Source organism: Vulpes lagopus, chromosome 1 (assembly GCF_018345385.1).
Source record: "Vulpes lagopus strain Blue_001 chromosome 1, ASM1834538v1, whole genome shotgun sequence".
Classification (NCBI taxonomy): domain Eukaryota; kingdom Metazoa; phylum Chordata; class Mammalia; order Carnivora; family Canidae; genus Vulpes; species Vulpes lagopus.
The window spans coordinates 106026039-106048746 of NC_054824.1; the positions used below are offsets into that span (position 1 = coordinate 106026039).

At 54.3% G+C, this 22708-nt stretch overlaps 1 protein-coding gene across 10 annotated transcripts in view; it reads left to right on the forward strand.

Annotated features, from left to right (window-relative positions):
• The window catches only part of CTIF (cap binding complex dependent translation initiation factor), a 284428-nt gene that overhangs the window by 169076 nt on the left and 92644 nt on the right, over positions 1–22708 (forward strand). The window lies entirely within an intron of this gene.

A 22708-nucleotide genomic window follows, 5' to 3' on the forward strand; every position in this document is an offset into this window, starting at 1 on the left:
GCTTAGGTATGCAGAATGCCGGCTGGGGCTTAAGCTCCCCCACCGAGATGGGTCAAACTGAGAATGTCTGCCAGGGACACTTAGGTCTGCTCAGTGGGGGCAGGTGCTCCCATTCCACCTGCCGTCCTCCCCAGGAGTGCCGGCCCAGGGCTCTGGGGCCAGAACAGGATGTACCTCATGGGTGCCGTGGGGGGACAAGGGACGATCCCAGGGCAAGGGCTGGGCTGCTGTATGTCGGAGGAAGAGGAGGAGTTGGAAAGGGCGCACCGGGGCGGTCCGGTGGTTATGAGGGACTCAGGCCTGGGAACGATTGCCACGAAGCCTTTCGCCCGCTTCTCCGCGGTGGCAACCACCCCTTCCCGGACTGTTAGGGAAACCTGTAATTACTGAGCTGGCCCTGGGTGGGAGCATTCAGGCCTCCTTGCGTTGCTTCCAAGAGTCAAGCCCCGGTCAGTGCAGACAGCGGGTTCGTCTCCGTGGTCCCCTCCGCATGGCCCCACGGGCTGTGGTCAGTGAGCCTGGTGATTGTGGATCTGGCATCTGGGTCTGGAAAGCTGACGGGCATGGGATGAGTGCTGGTGCCGCTCCAGGCTCTGCAGCCAGTGGCCCTCCTGACCTCCGCACACTCCAGGGGGCCCCTCAGCAGACCCCTGGCATCCCCCGGGTCCCGGGCCCTCCCTGCCTCTAGCTGCAGCGAGCGGCAGTCAGAGCTGAGGATGAAAGCTGGGAGAACGTGGTTAGCCTGAGTGTGTGAGCACGGCTTACTGGGAAGCCCCACCCAGGCTGCTGCTTTGGGACGGCACAGTTTTGCTCTTTCTATTTCTTTCCAGCCATTTTTCCTTTTGACATATTTATTTTCTGGCTTCTTGCCTTCACATGTGCGCGTGGTGTTTGGTAGTATGGGGGGAGAAGGAGACACATAAAGGATGGGTGGCTCCAGATCTGAAGTCTTCTCCATGGAAGGGAGAATAAAAGCAATGCTATTGGTCTGGGAACTTTCTGGATCTGCACCGCCGTGGCCCGTGAGCCGCCCCCACCAGTCCCAGGCTCCAGACAGCATCCCTGCAAATGGTGATGGTGGCCCAGCCTCAGGCAGGAAGAGGGCAGGAGCCTCCCGTCAGGAGGGCCCACTGTGGGGGCTCGGTCTCAGCATCCCTGGGGGGGCACTCGGCCTTCTGGGGGGGCACTCGGCCTTCTGCCATCCTGCCCGGTGGCCCAGTTACCTGCTGTTCTGCTCGGATCCTGGCGCCCGTGAACTCCCTGCACCTGTACGGCCCAGCTGGCTTCTTGCACTGAGCCCCTACCTTGTGAGCACGCTCCTACCTCCTGCTCACAGCTTGGTCTCCGTGACCCAGCCCCTGCTTCATGTCACCTGGCAGCCCTTTGCCCTATGCAGACAAGCCAGTTATGGGGCTAAGGCTGTCACATGATGACAGTCTTGTCCTCATCGCCTTCCCCTGAGGCCACTCTGCCCGGAAAAGGTTCGGGTCAGCCTCCGCCCATGTTCTTGGAGAGCCAGAGCGTCCACTCCGAGGCCCATAGAGAATATCTTGTCCAGACTCCTCATTTGGCAGCAAGAGCAGGGCTCCCCCAAGGTCAGACTCTTGACTGGAGTCCCCAGGTCCTGCCCTGAGACTTCTAGCAGACAAGGCCCCACTTAGCCTGTCTCAGGAATCAGGGAGTTCTGGAAATTCAAGATAGGGAGAAACCACAGAATAACCCATTCTCTTGTAGACTGTTCACAAGGAACCCTAGGCACTGTTTGCCTCTTATCCAGAGAGCTGGCGCTTGCAAGGATTAAACCACCACGGTATAGACATTTCTTTAAAAAAATCAATACAAATGGCGGGAAGAACACCCTCCTAAAAATAAAAAGCAGAAAGGAGAGACTTTAAATAATAGTAACCAGGAAAAAAGCAAAGTAGGAGAAGTATACATAGTATGCTGCTGTTCCTCCCTGAAAAGGCAGATAGGAGTATATGTTCGTCTTCACGCATATTAAAGATGCTGAATGGATGAATGAACCATAAAACTAATAAAGTGGTTGTTTTCAGAGGCAAAAATGAGGAGAGAAATAGGAAGTTTCCTCATTTTGCAGACTTGACTTGGGAACTGTGTAAATGTTTTACGTGATCACAAATAAAAACCTAACTAAAATAAAAGGGAACCTTTTTGCTGTGCCTAAGGGAGCTCCTGGGGGCCCCTGATCCTCCAGCCTCCTTGGCATTGTGACTGGATCTCTGCCCCCGCTGTGGCCCCCCTGGCTCAGGTAACACAGGTGCATTCTTGCAGCTCCTGAGACCAAATACTTTGGAGACACCCTTGGCTGCTCCCTGCCTCTGACCCACATCTAGCCCATCCACAATTCCTGCCACCCCTACCTTCAAAATCCAAAATCCACCTGCCCCTGTGGCCCAGGACACCACTGGCCCTCGTCTGGTTTGTTCTTATAACCTCCTTGGTCCCCCAAATTGTCTTTTCAAATGTCATTTCTTTACTGAGAATCCTTCAGTAGTTCCCCTGTTTTACTTAACGTGAAGGCCAAACCCCTTTGAGTGGGGTCTGCAAGGCCCCAGATGACCTGGTTCCCATGACACCTGACCTCATCATCTATCGTCCCCCTCACACTCTGCCCTCCAGCTACCCCACAACCTTCTTGGGGGCTTCGAGCATGCCGGCAAGCTCCTACCTCAGGCCTTTGCACTTGCTGTACCTGGATTACTCCCTGCCCCCCTGGATACTTACATGACTCCTCCCCCACCTCTTTGCTTGGTGGCACCATTTTGGTGAGACCTGACCTGGTACAACGGTCTCGCTTAGATGCTCCCATGGCACACCAGCACTCCTAGCCCCCCTTCCTGGCTTCATGGCCTCCATAGAACTTAACACATCTTTGTGTTGTGCAGGATGCGTTTCTTGTCCCTCCTGTGTCTTTCTCCCCACTAGAAGATGAGCCCATGACAACAGGGCTATCCCATTACTCCTGGCCACATCCCAGGGCCCGGCAGATAGTAGATCCTTGGTAAACACTGAGGACAGGGAGGTAGCCAGCCCGCCCTGGGGTTCAGACTTTGTCCTCCTGGCATCTTGGGCCTCTGTTCTGGTCCTGCCAGCCTTGGAGCTCCTCCCCCAGTGCAGGCCTCGCGGCCGTGGCCCAGAAATTAACCTGTGAGACAGACCCAAGAGAGACTAGGATCAGTGTGTCGTTTGACACAGAAAGAAATGTCGGTTCCCAGAGTCCAGTCTGGGCCTTTGTTCGGAGGGCTCGGGCCTGGGTCATTGAGCAGCAGCTGGTGGATGGACAGTGGCCACAGACGTTCGGCCTCAGGCAAGATATTGGATGAGGGTCCTAGCCCCCGTGCAGACCTCTCTTGGCGGGTGAAGTTCAAGTCGGGTCAGATTGCCACAGACCAGGATCCTTGACGTGTCGTTCCAGTGCTGGCTGTGGGGGGCTTGGCTGTGGGTTGACGCGGAGTTTGCAGGGTGTCGCTGCGCCTGCTTGACTGGACCTCCAGCAACAGGGGAGAGCTGGGTGCTGCTGGGTGCAAGCCCCTCCCCAAAGCATCTCTGCCTTTCTCACCTCATGTCAATGTGGTGGAAAGAGCACTGGGCTGGGAGTCAGGGCCTGGGTAGACCATCCCTGTCCCTAAGTCATGGCGGGAGCTTGATCTGGCCACCAGATCGTTGGAGCCTCCACTGCTTCACGGGTCAGACAGGGGGGACTAGGTCCCCTGGTCTCTAACTGGGGCGGTAGGGGCGGGGGTGTGGGGAGCAGGGGTGAGTGTTCCCTGGGCTGTTGCACTGTTAACACAGAAAGACTAACCCTCCCTCCCAGGCAAACCTGGGTCACCCCGTGTCCTCCCATGTCTGGGCACGTGACACTAAAATCCCTTGGGTGTCATCACCAGGATAGTGTTAATGACTCGTCGCCCTCCCCAACAGCAGTGGAGACCCAACAGACGTGGTTCCTCCTGGTTCGGGAGCCTTTGGAACAGGCCAGAGGGAATGGGGCTGTGGGGGGTGGGGCAGTCAGTATAAGGGAAAGTGGATGATGGAAGGAGACAGCGGTGTCTGGAGGGACAGGTGTAACCCCGAGCTGCGTGCCAAGCGAGCTCGCTCAGTGTGTGGCCTGCGACACGTCCAGGAGAGCCCGACTCCGGCCCCACGTCCCTGGGGTTGGCGGCACGCTGTGGGAGGGACCGTGGTCCACCCTGCTCTGACCCCGGCACCCCCCTCCTCATCCTTAGTTTGCCTGCGCACTAACCTCCGGTCCGTCCTGCCCTCCCCATGCAACAATTAGCACTGCTCAGGGCAAATGGGCCGAGGCCTGTCGCTGCCACTGCGACAGTTTCCAGGTTCACAGGTGCCTTTGGTTGGCTCTTCCAGGGAGAGCGCTGCGCCAATCACGCCAATTGCTGGAGCAGAGGCGTCTGTCCTCCCCTCGCCCGCCGCCCTGTCCTGCCCCACGTGTCCGCCCAGCCAGCTGCGGTGGCCCAATGCTTCCTGCTGACGCGCCACAAGCCCAACAGGCCTGCCTCCATGTCTAGTAGATTCTTAGAGAACGAGTCCTGTGTGTGAAAGGCTTCGCTGTCATCCATGCACATGGCACGACCACCCTTTGAGGCGGGTCCCATCATATCTGCATTTCACAAGCAAAGAAACTGAGACACAGGGGTTCACCTGAGTCACACAGCGACATGGAGGCACGGCCAGGACGCAAATTCAGGTGGGCTACTGCAGGCCCTCCCCAGGACAGCTGGGGAGCTCTTCACCACCGCCCTCCCGGCAACCAGCGATCCCACTGCTCCCTGGCTTGGCCGCCGCCACCCCGGCCCCCACCCCAACCCCAACCCAGCTCTGACGTTTTGACAAGACTTGCTGCAGCCAAACCAAGGTTCCTGCTCCTCCCCCTCCTTCAGCACAAGAGCCCCCAAAGCTAGCCCTGCCCCGACTTTCCAGAATCTTCCCGCTGCCCCGCCCCCACTGCCCAGGCACCCTGAGTCACAATCAGCCAGACCACGGCCCAGGCCTTCCTGCGGGGCCGCTCATCACCCTCCTAGAAATCCCACCCATGCTGGGTGCGTGCTCATCCCGGACCCCACCCTGGTGGGGCTTCCTCTGCTTCCCCGGGGCACTTTCAGCAGGACGACAGGGGAGGAAGGGCTTCAGGGCCACTGGCCAGGGAGTTGTGGCTACTCGGGTCATTGCCTTGGCCTGCCCTGACTGTTCCTCTGTGTCCCCGGGGAGCCAAGAAGGCCCAGCTTTCGGAAGGAGTGGGCTGCACCCCCCCGCACCTCTCTCCCACAGTGGTCGGTTCGTGGCCATCCGGAGGCAGCCAAGATCAGACCGTTAAAAAATCATGAACAGGCTGTAGAAACATGACGACGTTAGAGCTTAACGCGTCTCTAGAAATCTCGCCTCCTCAGCCCCTCCGCCAAGGGTGAGGGATCACCTGGGCTCCGCCCGGCTTCTTACCCTCTGGCTGTGTGACCTGGGCAAGTGACCTCACGTCTCCAGGCCCATTTTGTTAGCTGTCCAACGAGGGTGGCACCGTGGCTGGCTCCCCCGTAGGTGCAGATGTTTGAACACATTGATCTGTGTCCTCAGAACCGGCCCTTGGACCCAGAACATACCGTCCAAATGTCATTGCTGTTGCTACGGTTGTTAGTATTAGAAAAGAGAACTGGAGCTCAGCGAGGTACTTCCAGTGACCTGGTGGCACACAGCCGGCAGCCAGGAGCACGGAGCCCAGAGGCCCAGCTATGGGGCCGGCCCTCCAGCCGCGTTGCACCCCCTCCTCTGTTAGGCCATTTCAGGCAATGGGTTACCAGTGCGCCGCGAGGCCGCCAGGAGTGAAAATGTGAATCCAACCCCCCAGGCCCTGTTGTGCTCAAGATTGCGAATCCCAGAAACCACCAAGGAGCCGACACTGATGCAAACACACGAGGGTTTATTTACAAGCTGGAGCTTGGGTCCAAGAGCACCCGACACAGCGGAGCAGGGACTTGGACCCCGAGACTAAGAGGCGTAGCAGCTTTATAGGGGCCAGTGGCCCATGGGATACGCAGAAAGTTGCACAGTCATGTCGGTCCACACGCAGGTGGCCGATTGAGTTACACCTTGCCCTATAGTATCCACTTGAGCTGGCCTATTACTTTGGTCAGAATCGGCGCGCAGTTTTGGGGGGCACAAAGCAGGGTTACATTGTTATGAGCCTATGACTAGGGTGGGGCAGCGCCTTAAGCAATAAGCAGGTCATGTGGGGGTCCTATAGGAGGTGGCGGGTGCAGCACGAAATGGAGTTAGTCCTGCTCTGCTGGTCCAGGGGTAGGGGATTTTTGTTAAATTTCCTGGGTCCCACAGCCCAGCCCAAAGGATCCCCTAGCCTGGCCACACAGCCCCCACCTGCCTGTCAACCACATCGCTTCCCCTCCAGACTGGAGCCGGGAGCTGAGGCCCACCTTGTTTTCCCATCTCAAAGGAATGGCCTCGCCGAGCTGTACTGAGTGACACTGTCCCTCAGCTGCCCTCCTCTCTGCCTCACCTGCCCTCAGGCCAGGCTCACCCCTGAAGGGAAGACTGCTGGGTCCCAGACCCCTGAGGCCTGACTTCCAGGCCGCTGAGACACCCTCCGAGCCCCCCATCCCACAACCCTGCAGGGAGAACCTAAACCGTCCTTCTCCAGGGGATCATGATACTTCCTGCAGTGACTCTGGCAGGAGCAGAACAAGAAGGGGCCCCCACCTACCCCCCAGGAATGAGCTGTGCACACAGGCTCTCAACACAGGGATGTTTGCCACCAACCCGGGAAGAGGTCCTAGGGCCAGGTGACCCGGATGGATCCCCCAATGGGCATGCTCGAGACCAGTGGGGAGAAGTGTGGGAGGGTGTGACAATGGGTGTCAGGGATGAGAAAGGCACACAGCTAGATCGCCAGTGGATTTCAAGGCTTTGAGACTTCCCCTGCCAAAGAGCCCTCACCTTTCTGAATACCCCACACAGGGACTGTCAACCCCAGGTGGCATGGAAGGGGCCCAGCTTGCCGTAGACCCCTGTGCCTGCAGAGGAGCTGTCTTCTGGGCTCAGGCCTCCTAGCCGCACACACAGGGGCAAGAGCGCTGCTCCTGGAGTCCCGACTTGCCACAGCACCTGTTCCCCCAGTGCAGCTACAGCAGCAGAGGTGAGGGCTCCTTTCCAGCCCTTGCTCTGGGTCAGGCACTGGGCCAAGGGGAGCTTAGTTAATCATCAGCCTTTATGCAGTACCCCCTTGTCATCATTCCCCCATTTTACAAATTGGAAACTAAGGCACAAGCCAATAAGAAAGAGCCTTGCCCAGGGTTACCCAGCTGGGGGTAAGCGAGCTGTTACCCAGCTGGGGGGTGACAGGGCCCTGGTTTGAGCCCAGGCCTGGGGGGGCTCCAGGGTCAGGCTTTTACTTCCATGCCAGAAGTATCTTTTCACCCTGAAGGTGAAACTGCCCAGCAAGAGCCCCTGCCCACAGTGTGGAGTGAGTGCCTGGTGTGATGGAGATGGGTGAAGCACACCCAGGTCCCCCCCACCCCCACCCCAGCCAATCCATCATCCAGCAGCCCCGGGAGCCACTTTGGTGGTTTTGACCATTACGCAGTTTGAAATTATTTTTACTCTTAGCCAAATATTTAATTTTTGCCTATAATGGACAGTTGGTTAACGGCAGGAAGCATTAAAGAACACTGATAATAAAAGGCCGGTTCATGAGAAACAAACAAGTGGTAATAATTCTGAACATTTGCCTCGGGTGCTCTGCCCAGATCTGGAGTCCCCTTCGTCTGGTCCGAGTCCCTGGGCAGCAGCTCCTGCTGCGGCGGAGGCCCAGTCCGGCCAGCTTCCAGCTCCTGTCCCAGGGGAACTGAGACCCACCACACTCTGGACCTGCTACTTGGGCAAAAGTGATTGCACGTGAAAACTTCCTGAAACTTCTCGGATCTCACCATTTAGAAAAAAACAAGGAAATTACAAAAACCAAGCGGATGATTTTTATTTTAAACAAACGTGAAATTCATGAATTCCAAACATTTGGGCCATGAGATCAGTCTTTGCCTTTTGTTTCTTTTTCTGCCCTGTATAGTCAAACGCGAGCCTCCATGTTACCGAGTCTCTGGTGCCAAAGCCACAATGTAATGGTAGGATGTCATCTTGAAACGTCTTTGTAGGAAGTCGTGCTTTTGTCTTCATAGCTCATTGATAATGAATGAAGGAGAAAGGCATCACTTGGTAAGTGAGGAAAGGTCATGTTTTGCCTTTAATCACGTATGTTCTTATTAAACATGAACTTTAAACTTTACTCCCAATAACATATCACAAAGACCATGTTTTAAGGGGCACCTGGGTGGCGCCGTCCGTGAGCAACCAACTCCTGGTTTGGGCTCAGGTCGTGATCTCGGGGTTGGGAGATCGGGTCTCATGGCGGGGGCTCTGTGCTCAGCACAGAGTCTACTTGAGAGTCTCTCTCCCTCTCTGTCTACCCCTCCCACTGTGCACGCGTGCTCTCTCTCTTTCTCTCTCTCTCTCTCTCTCTCAAATCTTTCTCGAAGACACGATTTGCGTAAAATAACTTCTTTATTGTAGACTGTCAAAAATAACAAAATACCCTCTAAGCTCCTAAGGATATTAGCAACGTGATATATTCCCATGAGACAAGTTCTCAAAGCTAAAGAGCTGAGGAAGGCTGCAGCGACTCCACTGAACTGCCTCAGTTCCCACGGGTGTGAAAAATAAGAAACATAAAAATATATCCTTTTCCCCCACTCGCTGAGGGACTAGATCTCCTGGTGGGTGATATCCAGGCCCACCCGGAGCAAGAGTCTTGCTTTGAGCAGCTTGATGCTGCAAGTTCATCCAAAAGGGCAGATGCATGTGTTGATGATGGTTTGTGGAGTGCCCTGGGGTTAGGAGTTGGGCTGCCCAGCACACCGTGCCCAGATGCCTGGCTGCACTTCGCAGTCCCTCTGGGTCCCCAGGACAAACGTGCAGGGCGCTCTGCCGTCACCTGGGCCGGGCCGTCCCCATGGTGAGGAGGGGGCCCCACGGCTCTGTCTGCTGCTGCGGAGGGGTCTCTGCAGCCAGATTCAGGGGCTTTCATGTTACTTCCCAGGCTTGTTACAGATGAAACCCACTGAAGACGAATCGCCACCATCTGTTAGCCGCGTCTCATGATTGTTCTAGAATGCCCTCTAACCAGCTCCTGCTCCTGGTTTGAAAACGTCGGCCTTGACAATGTTTCTGACTCTGAAAGGTGGCAAGAATCATCCAAAGAACTGTCATTATACCACAGGGGCTTCCCCCCGCCACCGCCCACCCCCGTATACCTAGTTTTTCCTGACCTGTTGGAGAGCAAGTTGCCTGATTACAGCTGGGCACATCATAGGGCGTTGCTTTATGAAGACATTTCTTTCTATCTCTGCAGGACAATAATAAGAATCAGGATATCAGCATAGACTGGATGCTGTTACCCACAGGCCTTGGTCGTTCTTCTCCAATGATCCTAGATCCTGGGTTACTTTCCATCATTGTGTCTCTTTAAGTGTCTTTTTTTTTTTTAAATATAGGGACGGTTCCTAAGTCTTTGAGTTTTGTGACATTGATTAAAAAAAAAAAAAAAAAAAGACCAGTTATTTTTGTAGAAGGTCCCTCATGTGGGATTTCTCTGGTACCTCCTCAGGTTCCAGGCACATGAGTGATGGTGTGTCCTTCTCAGGGCAGGAGACCAGAGGACTCGGGCTGTCCTGTAGCCCGTAACCCGTGGTGTTAACTTTGGTTGCTGGGTTAAAGGCAGTGTCTGCCCAGCTTCCCCACTGTGAAATTACGGGTTTTCCCTTTGTCATTAAGAAGGGGCTTGTGGGGAGATAGTTGGAGACTGTGCCAATATTCTGTTTTCCCTCAAACTTTCATCCACTGGCCTCCAGTGATGATTCTTGCCTGAAACAATTATCATTGTGATGTTTGCCAAATGATTTCCTAATTCCATCATTCTTCCTCACTTTACTGGTTGACTTCTGTGGTCGGGGTGGGGGGAGTCTCTGATTGGTTTTTAAACTCACTACTCTGGGGCTCCTGGGGGCTCAGTTGGTCAAGCCATCTGCCTTGGGCTCCAGTCATGATCCCCATGTTCCGTGGTCAAGCCCCACACAGGGGTCCCTGTGCCACGTAGAGTCTGCTTCTCCCTCTCCCTCTACCTACACTCTCTCTCTCTCAAATAAATAAATAGAATCTTTTTTAAAAAAATAAACAAAAAACAGACTTGCTACTCTAAACCTCAGGATGCCCTGCCTTTGGGAGCTAGGGGAAGTCAGGCCTCATCAGCTGCCTGGCTGTCCTGCATGTGTGAACCCAATGCCGGTGGAGAGGTGTTTAATGTGAGAGCCGTCAGCACCCTGTTACCAATACCTAGTGCTCTGGAACATTCTGGCCCAAGAACCCATCTGTGGGGCAGCTGTGTCCCGGCCCAGCTGGTGGGGGTTGGGGACGGTGTCTAGCGGCCCTCCCTGTCCCATAAGGTCTGACTTGTCAGTCCTTCCGGCCCCATAGCTGAGAACTGGGGCTGGAGCGAGGCCCTTCTCTGGGGACCTCCATGGCACACCCCACACTCTGTCTCCTTCCAGGACAGAGAGACAGCCCTTCGGGGACAGAGCAGACCCTGGGTAACAAGGTGTGAGGGAGGACGGAGGCCCCAGGAGGGCGGCCTGGGGAGTGGGGTAGGTGGTCCGGCCAGGAGTGTCCCCCACCCAGAGCCCTGCGCAGCCCTGCTTCTTGTGGGAGAGCACCTCCCCCCACCTTTCTCACCTCCCTGTACCTCCCTGCACCTTCCCTACCTCCCTCCACCTCCCTGCACCTCCCTCTACCTCCCTGCACCTCCCTGTACCTCCCTGCACCTCCCTCCACCTCCCTGCACCTACTTCCACCTCCCTGCACCTTCCCCACCTCCCTTCACCTCCCTCCACCTTTCCCACCTCCCTCCACCTTCCCAACCTCCCCGCACCTCCCTTCACCTTCCCCACCTCTCTTCACCTCCCTCCCTGGGCCCCCTCCTAGGGTGGGCTGAGGCAGAGTGGGGTGAGGGGGGCCGGGCAGGAAGGACAGCCAGCAAGGTCTATCACCCAGCCCTGTGGACCTGCCTCTCCTCTCAGCCTCTCTCCTGTGTGTCCCAGTCCCACTCGATTGATAAAACAAATGTGGGGTGGGGAGGTGTGACTTAAAACAAATGAGGGGTGGGGAGGTGTGACTTTGCGTGAGACTACCTAGCTAGGTGTGGGTGAAATCAGAGGACGCCCAGTGGGCCCTGTTCTCAGCCTGTGTGTCGCTGCATCATGCTGCCTCCCCAAGTGAGGACTCCTGATACCCAGGGGGCCTCCTGGAGGAGGTGCTGAGGACAGAACAGGCTTAGGGAGAGGAGGTCTCCACAGCTATTGGTCAGTGATTGGACACTTCCTGTGAGGGGGAGCTCACTAAATCTCCAGGCAGCCCCTGTCACTGTGGGGCAACTTTCCGCGCAAGGAAGTGTGTCCGTTAGGAGTGCTCAGGCCATGTCTCTGGGCTTCAGTCCCCTGTAGTTCAGAAAGGCTCAGCAGTTGCTCACACCTGAGGTTTAGAAAGTCTTAGGAGACCCTCTGTGCCTCCCCCTCCCTCTGTCCCACCTACTGCAGTTCGAGGGCGGTTTCACCGCCCCCATGGACGTGGAGAAGTGGCCCTGATGGACGACTGGTTCCTGAGTGTGCTCCAAAATCGGCACATGGGGTGACCGAGGGCCTGTGGGGCCAGCTGTGGTGGGTGCTGACAGCCAGGCATTCACCGGGGAGTAAACGAGCCATTGGAGTGACCTCTAAGCCTGCAGGTCCCCCGTCAGGCAGTATTTCTCTTGGGAGGTGACCGTGTGAGTATTTCGTAGTCAAGAAGTCCATCCTGCGAGGTCAGTTCGGGGATGAGTCCTTAGAGCCAGAATTGGCGCAAAAGCCAGAGGCTGGACATCTTAGGGCTCCTGATACTTGGCATGGCGCACATCATCGGCTCTCCCACCTGCGCCACGATGTGCTCACCTTCATCCCCTCCTCCAAGTACCTGACGGATTCCTGCTGTGCTTGGAAAACCCACAGCATGTGGTCCGGAACAGTGGGCAGGAGCCAGCAAACTCTGCAGCCTCCAAAAGGGTGGCTGGGGCAGGTTCTGCTTCCCGGCGCGGCGTCATGGGCCCAGCCTGTTTGGCAGCAGGTAGTTAGAGCCGGACGCCTGAAGGGTGTTCCTGCCTGACATGCCAGCCTCTGAGGGCACGCCCGGGGTCCACAGGCCCGCCTGCAGGACGGAGGGGCGAGGGCCTTCTCCTGGAAACTCTCCACCGGGACAGCCGCGTGCTCTTCCCATGACATCACGCTGCCTACGAACATCTGAGGCCAAGGATTCTTGGAATGCCTGATTCACGCTGGAACAAAAATAATACCTCGCATTTATAATGTGCTTTTTGTTCTCCAAATGCTCTCCTGGCCTTGATGGTGCTGAAATTTCTGACCAGCCTGGTGACCCGGGCAGGAATGCAGAGGAGGTGGGGTTTGAGGATTCCCATTCTGCAGGTGGGAACAGTGAGCCCTGAGGAGTCCGGGCTGGGCAGGGCTGGCCAAGGGCCCTGGATTCCCGGGGTGTTGGCAGCAGCACCTCAGAAATGCCTGTGCAGTTGAGTGAGACTCAGGGGCCCCTGCTGCTATCCCCCAGGGAAAGCCACTTCTCTGTGGCTTTCTGGGCTACCCCAAGATGGAAGAAGGTGGCAAGAGCCTGCAGCTCCTGCTTCCCTCCCCAGGCACAGCCATTAAGTGGGCTCCATGGCCCCCGCCCCAGAATGGGCACCGGTGGGGGAAAGGACTGTTCCCAGCTCGCATGGAAACCCGAGGGCCACACGTGGCTTCTGTGGTTTTCCCCAGACGCGCTGGAGCCAAGGCTGGAAGCCGGATTTCCAAACCTCGACTCGGGCCCCATCCAGAGCCCTCCCAGGCTCTCCCCTCCCACGGGCCTCAGCTTCCCTGTTCCCAGTGGCCTCAGCTCGGCCTTTGGCCTCTGCTTCTGCGTATCTAGCCTGTGTCCGCCTTGTGCCGCCAGCCCTCCATCCCTCCCCACTCTGGCCTTGGCCAACACTGGAGAGCCTCTGGATTTGCATTTGGATTTCAGGGGCTCAGCAGGGACTCAGGCTGCCCCCGGCCCTCAGGACCCTCCATCAAGCCTCAAAACTGCGAGGCCAGAGAGTGTGGTCAGGGAGGGCACACATGCTGAGACCAGACCGCCTAGATTTATACCTAGGCTCTACCTCTTGCGAGCTGTGTAGCCTTGGACGGGTTCTTGCCTTCTCTGTGCCTCCTGACCTCTCTGTAAAAGGGGGTTAATGGTAGTGCCTCCCTCTTTGGGGGCAGCGGAAGTCATGCCCAGTGCACAGCTGGTGCTTCATATGTGTTGGCATGTTTTTATTACCGTTACTCTGTGTCCTTGTCACCGCACCGTCCCCTGTGTCAGGGCATCTGTGGGCAGCGAGGGCCTCGGTGGGTTCGACCTTCACCAGCCCATCCTGAAACTCTCAGTAGTGTTGGAACGAGAGGCCTGCATTGTCCTGTTGCACAGGGTCCCACATGTTATGAGTCTGTCCTGCGTCTGTGACCCGGCTGCCACAGAGCTGGTGCTACTCTCTGTTTCCTTTCCTTCGTGACTCTTGTCCCTGGTTGCAGCCAGATAACCTGTTTCTGTGGTTTATGGATCAGCTACTGTCTCTGCACATGGAGCCTAAGTGCTACAGGGGCATAGCCGTGGGTCAGAGTCATCACCAAGCCCCCAGGCCGTGGCATGCATGGGGGCGGGGGGTGCTTCCTGGAGGCATGCATGAGTGCCCAGCTTCAGCCAGACCCCGAGGGATGGACAGAGAGAGTTCCACCACATCCGAAGGAAGGGGATGCTTCCAAGGCCTGCAAGAAGAACACATGAGGCTGTGCAGGGATATAGATGGGGGATCAGGCCATAATGCCATCAAGAGTCAGAAGGACAGGGAAGAGGCCTTAGGGAGCTGGGGAAGGCTGCTGGGCAGGGCCTTGGGGCAATGATGGGATCAGGAGATGCATTTGGCTGCTCCTGGGGGACAGCGCAACCATTGTCACCCATAGCCCCGGCTCCCCTGGTGCTCCGGGAGCTCTGCCCAGGGCGGGCAAGCCCACTGACACCTCTGATCACCCCACACTCACAGCACGATCTCAGAACATGTTTAATTCATGAGGTGATAGGGCCCCCCGGGTGGTTCAGCGGTTGAGCATCTGCCTTTGGCCCAGGGTGTGACCCCAGAGTCCTGGGATCAAGTCCCATGTCGGGCTCCCTGCATGGAGCCTGCTTCTCCCTCTGCCTGTGTCTCTGCCTCTCTGTGTCTCATGAATAAATAAGATCTTTAAAAAAAAAATTAATGAAGCAGCCTTCCCTCCCATCATGGTTTGCTCATGCGTTCTATGATTAGAAGAGTCTCTTCTCTGCCTTTGGGGGCAGGGGGTAGAGGCACCACTTGGACCCTCTTGTTTCCACCCCAGAGCATCCTGTGGGCCACATAAAAGTCAGGTTTCTGGCTTTCGATCCGTGGCAGTGGCCAACCAGACTTCTGACGCAAACCTTTGCCTTGGCTGGCCGAGGCCTCAGTCCTGAATTATTTTCTTCCCAACTGTGCACACAAGGAGAGTCCCACAGGTGTGGGAGCGGGGGAGCCTGGAGCCTGGCTGGCCGTCGGAGGCAGCGGGAGTGTTCCCGAAGCACACAGGCGCCGTCCTCCAGGGACCGCCAGCGGCCTGATGTGGGCACAGCCAGCCGACGCCGCCAGGACATTGGTGGTGGCCCTTGTGACCACGGGGAATGTGGTTGCATGAGTTGCAGTGGCATCCCGGTTCTCTGAACAGTGGGAGGACCTCAAACAGGCACCTGCAAAATCCCGTCATCTCGCATCTCGGGCAGTCCCTGAGCGTGGAGACAGATGGACTCCCAGAACAGGTCTCATCACTAGCTACTTGGGCAACCTCTCTGAACCGTGGCTCAGTCACCTGTGCCACTGTCACATACGGTCACTCCACAAGCATCACAGCCACCCCTGAGACGAGGCCACACAGCTGGAGACTGACGTGGAGCCGCATGCCCGTGGGGGGCCTCGAAACAAACCCAGGGGATTTCCATCACCTCCTCCAGCCCCAAGCACACAGTAGGTGCTCGGTGAACACAGGCCACCAGGACCCTGTGCCTCTGCCAAGCCAGTGGCACGTTGCCCTGGGGTGGCTCCCCGAACCTCCCACTTTCCCTACTGAAGCATACCCGTCTTCGTGCAAACAGGAGCAGGCCTGTGTGTGGCCGGGACCCTGGTTCCCAGGCGCCACCTGCCCGCGCTGAGCTGGGCGGCCCGGAGCTGCCGAGGAGCCCCCGGGACACACAGCCTGTCACGCTCTGGCGCTGCCCCCGGGCTGGGGCGGGGAAGGTGGCACCCCGCACAGGGTGTGTGTAGGTGGGCAGGAGTAGAGGCGCCTCGGCTAGTAATGAGCAATCATCACTTTCTCTGACGGCAAGAAATATGAGCCCCTGCATAGTTTTAAAACCACTTGCCCTAGGAATTTTGCTTTCAGAAATTTTTAAGCAGACCTACAAATTATGTGGTAAAGTGTCCGACATGGAGAGAACCATAATAAGTCAGTGGCCCTCGGAATATCTCATTGGGAACAATTATGAAATAAAAAATGAACAGAGAAACGTTTGTCTGCATTCGGACTGCTGTTAGAATCATTTTTCAAAACAAAATCTGAAGTTATTCTCCCTACACCCACCTCCCAAAATGCAGCTGTGGTGTGGGGAACTTTTCTTTTTCCTTTTTTTTTTTTTTTTTTTAATAAAAGAGCGCAATCTTAGAGTGAAACAAGACATCTGATTTCAGAACCCAAAGAAGAAAGAATAAACTAAATGAGTGGAAAAAGCATGGAAAAAGCATACTGACAATTTCCATTCTCCCCCCCCCCCAAAAAAAGGCATTATTTCCCTAACAGCAGGTGTTGCCAGTAGCACAAGTGGAATATTAATCTAATCTCCTGAGCCATTCCTCTCCCCTCTACCGCCAGCACCAAAGGAAACTTCCCTAGAGAGATTAGAGCATAATAAGCAGACAGGGAGATGGATTTTTGCCTTTTTGTTTTATCCTATCTATCTATCTATCTATCTATCTATCTATCTATCTATATTTTTGCTTGCGAGGCTGCAAAATGGCCTGTCTACTGTGTTTCCAGAACCTGGCCCCACACATCCGTACATCAGAGACCAAGTGCTTCCTTGCCTGGCCACAGGAGCAACTCCTCCACAGCCAGGCCAAACCTAAACCCACAGGTTTCATGGTAAGCAGCCAGCTGGCCCCTAAAGAGGTATTGATGAAACCCAGGACTAACAAACACAGAGGAGAGAGGAGCTGGTTTTGGCTGGCGCAGCTGGCAACCGCTGACAAATATTTGTGAATGGCCAGAGCAGGGAAGCCTGGGTCTCCAAGGTGGGGGCCTGAGGCCCAACTCCCCCCTCCCCCTGTCTCCTTTGATGGCAAGGGCCCTCTCAGCCCCTTCCCAGGCCCAGGACGTGGGCCTCGTGTGGCCATGACCACAGCAGATCTCAGTGGTAACTCGGCCCTTCTGTCCTAAAGGACTGGATCGGAGGGCAAACGGGAGGCAGTCAGGAGGTGGGTGCTGGGTGCTGGGACTCGCCGACAGGCTGGGCACACTCTGGAGAGCATGTGGAACATCACCTCATGGAGCCTCAGTTGACTTACTTGTAAAATGGGAAGAAAGCTCCTTGACCAGCCTGCACTCGGAGACCGGTCCCAATAATCAGTGGCCCTGAAAGCTGATCCGAGCCTTGAAGAGGAAAGAAGAAAAGGGAAAGAGAAAGGCTTCATGCCTGTTGCCTCTAATGGCAACTGGCTCTTCCATGCCGCCTCTCCCAAGCGATCACCCAGCCGTCCAGCCCCCTGTCAGCCCTTTTCCTCTTGACTCTGATATCTTGACTGCCCAATTAGGAGGGGGCCCTTAAGGATGGACTCCCAGACCTCCACTCCTGCTAGTGGATAGCACTCCGTGTGTGCAAAGGGGCTGCCACCAGGCCAAATGGGTCTGAGCACACCCTGCCTCAGTGCCCGGCCACCTGGGCATTCTTGGTCATTGCTGGCTGGCTCCGAGGGCCAGCAAGAGCAGCAGAATGTCTGCAAGACTGAGCTGAATTCTTGCTGAGCCCTTGACTCCCAACCGTGTAGAAATTCCCTCCTTCCTCCCCTAGGTGGAGAGAAGTTTTGTTTTGCTTTGTTTGGGTGGGGGGAGGGGGGGCGCTCCCCCGCTCCCCCCCTCCCCCGCAAGAGGGAGGATGTTGGGCAGAGACAGGGAAATCCCTGATATAGCAAGTGGGAAGCCAGACAGTTTCAAGACAAATGCTGGGAAGGCCTTGGTCAGCCATCCTTTGGGGGCATTCCTTGAGCCATAGTTGCAAATTTTCTAAATAAGGATGGGAAAAGTCATGAGAATCAAACATTATCTGCCAGGGAATTTCCAAGTTTCTTCTCTTAAAAATTACTCACACTCAGAACAAAGAGAACGGTAGGAGAAAGGGCAAATTATGAAAGTCATTGAAAACTAAAAGCAGGGGGAGGGTTCCGGTCTCCGTCGTGCATGTACCCTGAGGAGCCGGAGGGCTGTGGAATTCCTTCTGGATCTCCCCATGGAGGTGGGTCTGTGCTTCACAGGTGACTCGAGTCTCAGGCATCTGGACCTAGGTCTGGGCAGTGTGAAAGCCAGTTGGCGATCCTGGAAAGAAGCTGACCCAGTGACTCACTTGGCGGACAAGGCCCAGTGCTTCCTGGGCGCCTGTGCGCGTGATCCCTGCCCCGCACCGTGAATGCAAACTGACCATCTTCCAGAACTTACAGCCTTGGTCCTTTGATGGTCTCTGTTTTTAGGATGAATCCACTGGGCAATAAAATGGATAGTTTTAGGCAGGTCAGCAGAGCCGAGGGGTGTTAGGTGGCAGGGCTGCCTCTTCCACGCAGGTGTCAGGGCAGCACGGCTCTTTGCACCAGCGATGCACATCAGACCCAATGAGATGGAACCTGGACACCCAACGATGAGAACTACCACGCAGGCCTCACGAGAAGGACCCAGGGCGCATCCCAGCAGCCTGGCTCAGTTCAACGCACCAGGCTTCTGCGGATGTTTCTATAATGACTCTGAAGTTGTTAAAATAAGTACAGACAACTAGGAACCCTGAACATTCCATTCTATATAACAGCAAACACAAGAGGACTCCGAAAGCCAGGGAGAAGCAGGCGGGCTGGAGACCGCGGCACCCGAGGAATGACACAGTGGTAACTTGCTGCAATTTTCTGGCCGGCTGCACAGACCCCAGGCTTGGAGCTAAGGATCCAGCAATCCAGAAACGCCGCTCCGAGGGGGACCAAACAGCCCCGACGACCTCCTGCCATGTAGCCAAAGGGCCTGGAAAGAAGGACCTGCTGCTTCACAAGGCAGAAAGCTCTTGGATGAGGCAAAGCTCCCAGAAAAAAAGATAAATAAAAAAGTAGGCTCGGGCCTGACCCACACAAGCAAAGGCCAAGGAAGGAGCCAAAAGTTCACACTCACCGGGCTGGGAGGGGGCATCCAAGGCTCCAGCAGGGTGGTGTCAGAGAGGCTGAGTGAGGAGCGGGCACACGCTCCTGTGGGGTGCTGAGCACTGCCCCCATGTCTGTGGAGGCTGCCCGGGGAGCCTAGAATCCCACTGCCACCCGCAGGGTCAAGGCTCCCTGCCCCCGGTGATGTCAGTAGGGGCCACGTGGGTAGGAGCAGCGTGTACCCTTCCACCCCTGCCAGGGAGGCGTCAGTGTGGAGGCCCAGAATCCTCCCTGCTCACCAGCAAAGAGGAGCCGCTTGGGGTGTCAGAGAAGACCCAGGAGGGGACCCAACCTCTACTCCAAGCCGTGGCAGCCCTCTCTGCTCCTGGGGCAAGGTCAGAGGAAGCCAGCTCAAACAGTTCCAAGGCTCTGGACTTAAGTCCACACTCACATAACATAATACCCAGAATGTCCAAGTTTCAACCAAAAATCTCTTAGTCATGTTGACACCCAGAAAGATCTTGAAGGAATGAAAAAACACAATCGATCCCAATACCCAGATGACAGAAATGTTAGAATTATCAGACAAAAGACTGTAAAGCAGCCAGCATAAAAATGCCGCGCGAAGAACAATTAGGAACATGCTTGACACAAAGGAAACGTTAGGCCTTGGCAAAGAAATAGAAGCTATAACAAAATTACCAAATGAAACTTAATAGTTGCAAACTCAATGCATGGGCTCAAGGGCAGCAGGGACGGGGAAGAACCAGCACTGTGCAAGCAAGGCAAATGATCCGATCTGAGCCACACCGAGAAAATGGGCAGAAAAAGGGCAAAGTGAACAAGCTTCTGGGACCTGGGAATCCGTAATAGCCTCTCTAACATCCGTGTTCTCAGAATCCATTCAGTAGAAGGAGGAAAAGGATGGGTTTGGAGTTACCCAGAGAAATAATGACTACAAGCAGCTTGTGCGTTGCTGGTGGGAATATAACCTCTCTGGAAAATAGTTCAATGGTTTGGGCTTTTTTTTTTTTTTTTCTCCTCTAAATAAGCGACAACCCTGGAGCGCCTGGGTGGCTCAGTTGGTTGAACAGCAGACTCCTGATTTCAGCTCAGGTCATAATCTCGGAGTTGGAGAGGCTCCACACTCAGTTAGGAGTCTGCTTGGATTCTCTCGCTCCCTCTACCCATCCTCCTGCACATGCTCACTCTCTCTCTCTCTCAAATAAAATCTTAAAAAAAAAAAAGATTATTATTATATTCATTTATTTATTAATGAGAGACACAAGAGAGAGGCAGAGACACAGGCAGAGAGAGAAGCAGGCTCCCTGCAGGGAGCCCAATGTGAGACTAGATCCCAGGACCCCAGAATCACGCCCTGAGCTGAAGGCAAACACTCTACTGCTGAGCCACCCAGGTGCCCCTAAATAAAATCTTTTGTAAATTTTTTAAAAAAATAAACAACTACCCTGTGACCCAGCAATGGCACCCCCCAGAGAAATGAAAACTTATGTGCACATGAAAACCTGCACACAAATGTATCTAGCAGCTTTGTACATGGGAGCCAATACCTGGAAACAACCCAGATGCCTTGCAGCGGGTAAACACTTAAACTCACAGATGCGTCCACAAGGGAACACAACTCAGCCGTAAAAAGGAGCAAACTATGGAACATGCAAACCACATCCTCCCCCCCAAACTGGGATGGGATGCCTCTCCAGGGAATGATGCTGAGTGAAAAAGCCAATCCCCCCAGGCTACATACTGTGTGATTCCATTTATATAACTTTCTAGAGCTGACAAATTGTAAAAATGAAGACTGGATTAGTTATGGCGTGGGGGGCTCAAGAGGAGGGGCTAGAAGGGGAATGGACACCTCTACAGGGGCAACAGAAAGGCATCCTAGGAGCCATGGGAAGGTTCTGTACCCTAGTCAATGTCAAGATCCCATTATGATCTTGTACCTCAGTCCTGCAAGATACTACTGTGGAGGAAACCAGGTACAGGATGCAAAAGATCTGTGTTATTTCTTAACAAATGCATGTGAATCTGTAATTGTCTCATAATAAAAAAGTTCAGAAAAACAAATTCATGTCCGGGACACCTGGATGGCTCAGTTGGTAAGCATCAGACTCGATTTCCGCTCAGGTCATGACCTCAAATCATGAGATTCAGCACCCCCGTGGGGCTCTGTGCTAGACGTGGAGACTGTGTGAAAGCTCGTGCACTCTCTCTCTCTCTGCCCCTCCACCTCTAAAAAAAAAAAGAAAAAGAAAAAGAAGTTTACGTTCACTTAGAAAACACAAATTAAAAACAAAACAAAAAAATCTTCATCCCATCCCAGAGACAACCACCATTAGTATTTTGGTGTGTCTGCTTCCATATTTTTTCTATGCACATAAATATTTGCCTTGAAAAATAGCACCATGTTACACATTCTACAACACATGTTTTCTTCCATCAACAGAGTGAAGTCTTATTTTTTTTATATTTTATTTATTTATTTGAGACAGAGAGAGATTAAAAAAAAAGAGAGCATGAGCAGGGGGGAGGGGCAAAGGGAGAGGCCTGCTCCCTGAGGAGCAGGGAGCCCGACTTGGGGCTCCATCCTGGGACCCTAGGTTCATGACCTGAGCCAAAAGCAGACTCTTAGCCGACTGAATCACCCAGGTGCCCCAATCAGAGTGAAGTCTTATCCTGTGTTCTTAATGTTCGACATTCAATTTCCCCCAGTTAAACAGTGCTGTGGTGAGCGTCCTTGTACCTACATCCCTTTTTTATTTTTTTGATTATTTCCTTTGGATAAATTGCCACAAGTGGAATTACAAGTTCCAGTGGTTTACACATTCTAAAGGCTCTTATGACAAATCGTCAAATTCCCTCCAGAGGGATCCCTGGGTGGCGCAGCGGTTTAGCGCCTGCCTTTGGCCCAGGGCACGATCCTGGAGACCCGGGATCGAATCCCACATCGGGCTCCCGGTGCATGGAGCCTGCTTCTCCCTCTGCCTCTCTCTCTCTCTGTGTGACTATCATAAATAAACTTTAAAAAATTAAAAAAAAAAATTCCCTCCAGAAACACACTGATTTCTGCTTCTAAGATACACTGCGTTGTTGTTACCATTTGTGTGGAAACAAAAGGCTATACTCCTGTCTCTCACTTAACAACTTTAATTACCACCTGAAAACCCTGCCAGTAGGGAAAGCTTTTCAATGGAAAAAAAAAATCGTTTTCATTCATTTTAATGGGAAAGTGGTATGTTTAACCTCAACCCCAGGTGCCTCCAGATTTTCAGATACAAAATATCGGGTGATCTGATCGTTGAAGCCGTTTACATAATAATGGGCTTAAAGTAAATTAATACCTTTTTGTACAGAAAATGCGTTGCAATGAAGGTCTGTTGTGCCCATCGAAGAGATGGGTCACAGACGAGGGTGTAGTCCTCATTCTTTAGAAGGTAGTCTTCTTTCTGCAAGCTTGCTTTACTGACGATGCAACGTCAGTTGAGGGGCTCGCAGTCGTCCTGTTCTACTTCTTCACTTCCCATAAAGTCATGACATGGAAAACACTGGAAGGGTATACATGCAAGGACATCCGGAGACGGAAGCAGCCTTGGTACACAGACTGGAGGGTCCCTAGGATGCCCCCTCCCATCCCTTGCTTGCCTTCAGTGCACACATCAAAACGTTTGGGGTTCATCCCATGTGCACACCTCAGTTTTGTTCCACGTGATATTATCTACCTTAGCAAATAGTGTGTCCAGTAGATCAGTGAGTCAAGTGTCACTTTTGTATGAGTTGGCTCGGACTCCCGTAACAAAATAATCGATGACAGGGTTGGCTAAACAACGGAAATTTTGTTTCTGAGAATTCTAGAGCTGAAAGTCCAAAGTCAAGGTAGCTGCAGGATTAGTTTCTTCTGAGGCGTCTCTCCCTTGTAGATGGCTGTCTTCTTGCCACATCCTCACATGCCTGCAACCCTGGTGTCTGTGTCTACATTTCTTCTTGTTGTAAGGATGCCACCAGTCAGATTGGATTGGTGCCCACCGTCGTGGCCTAAGG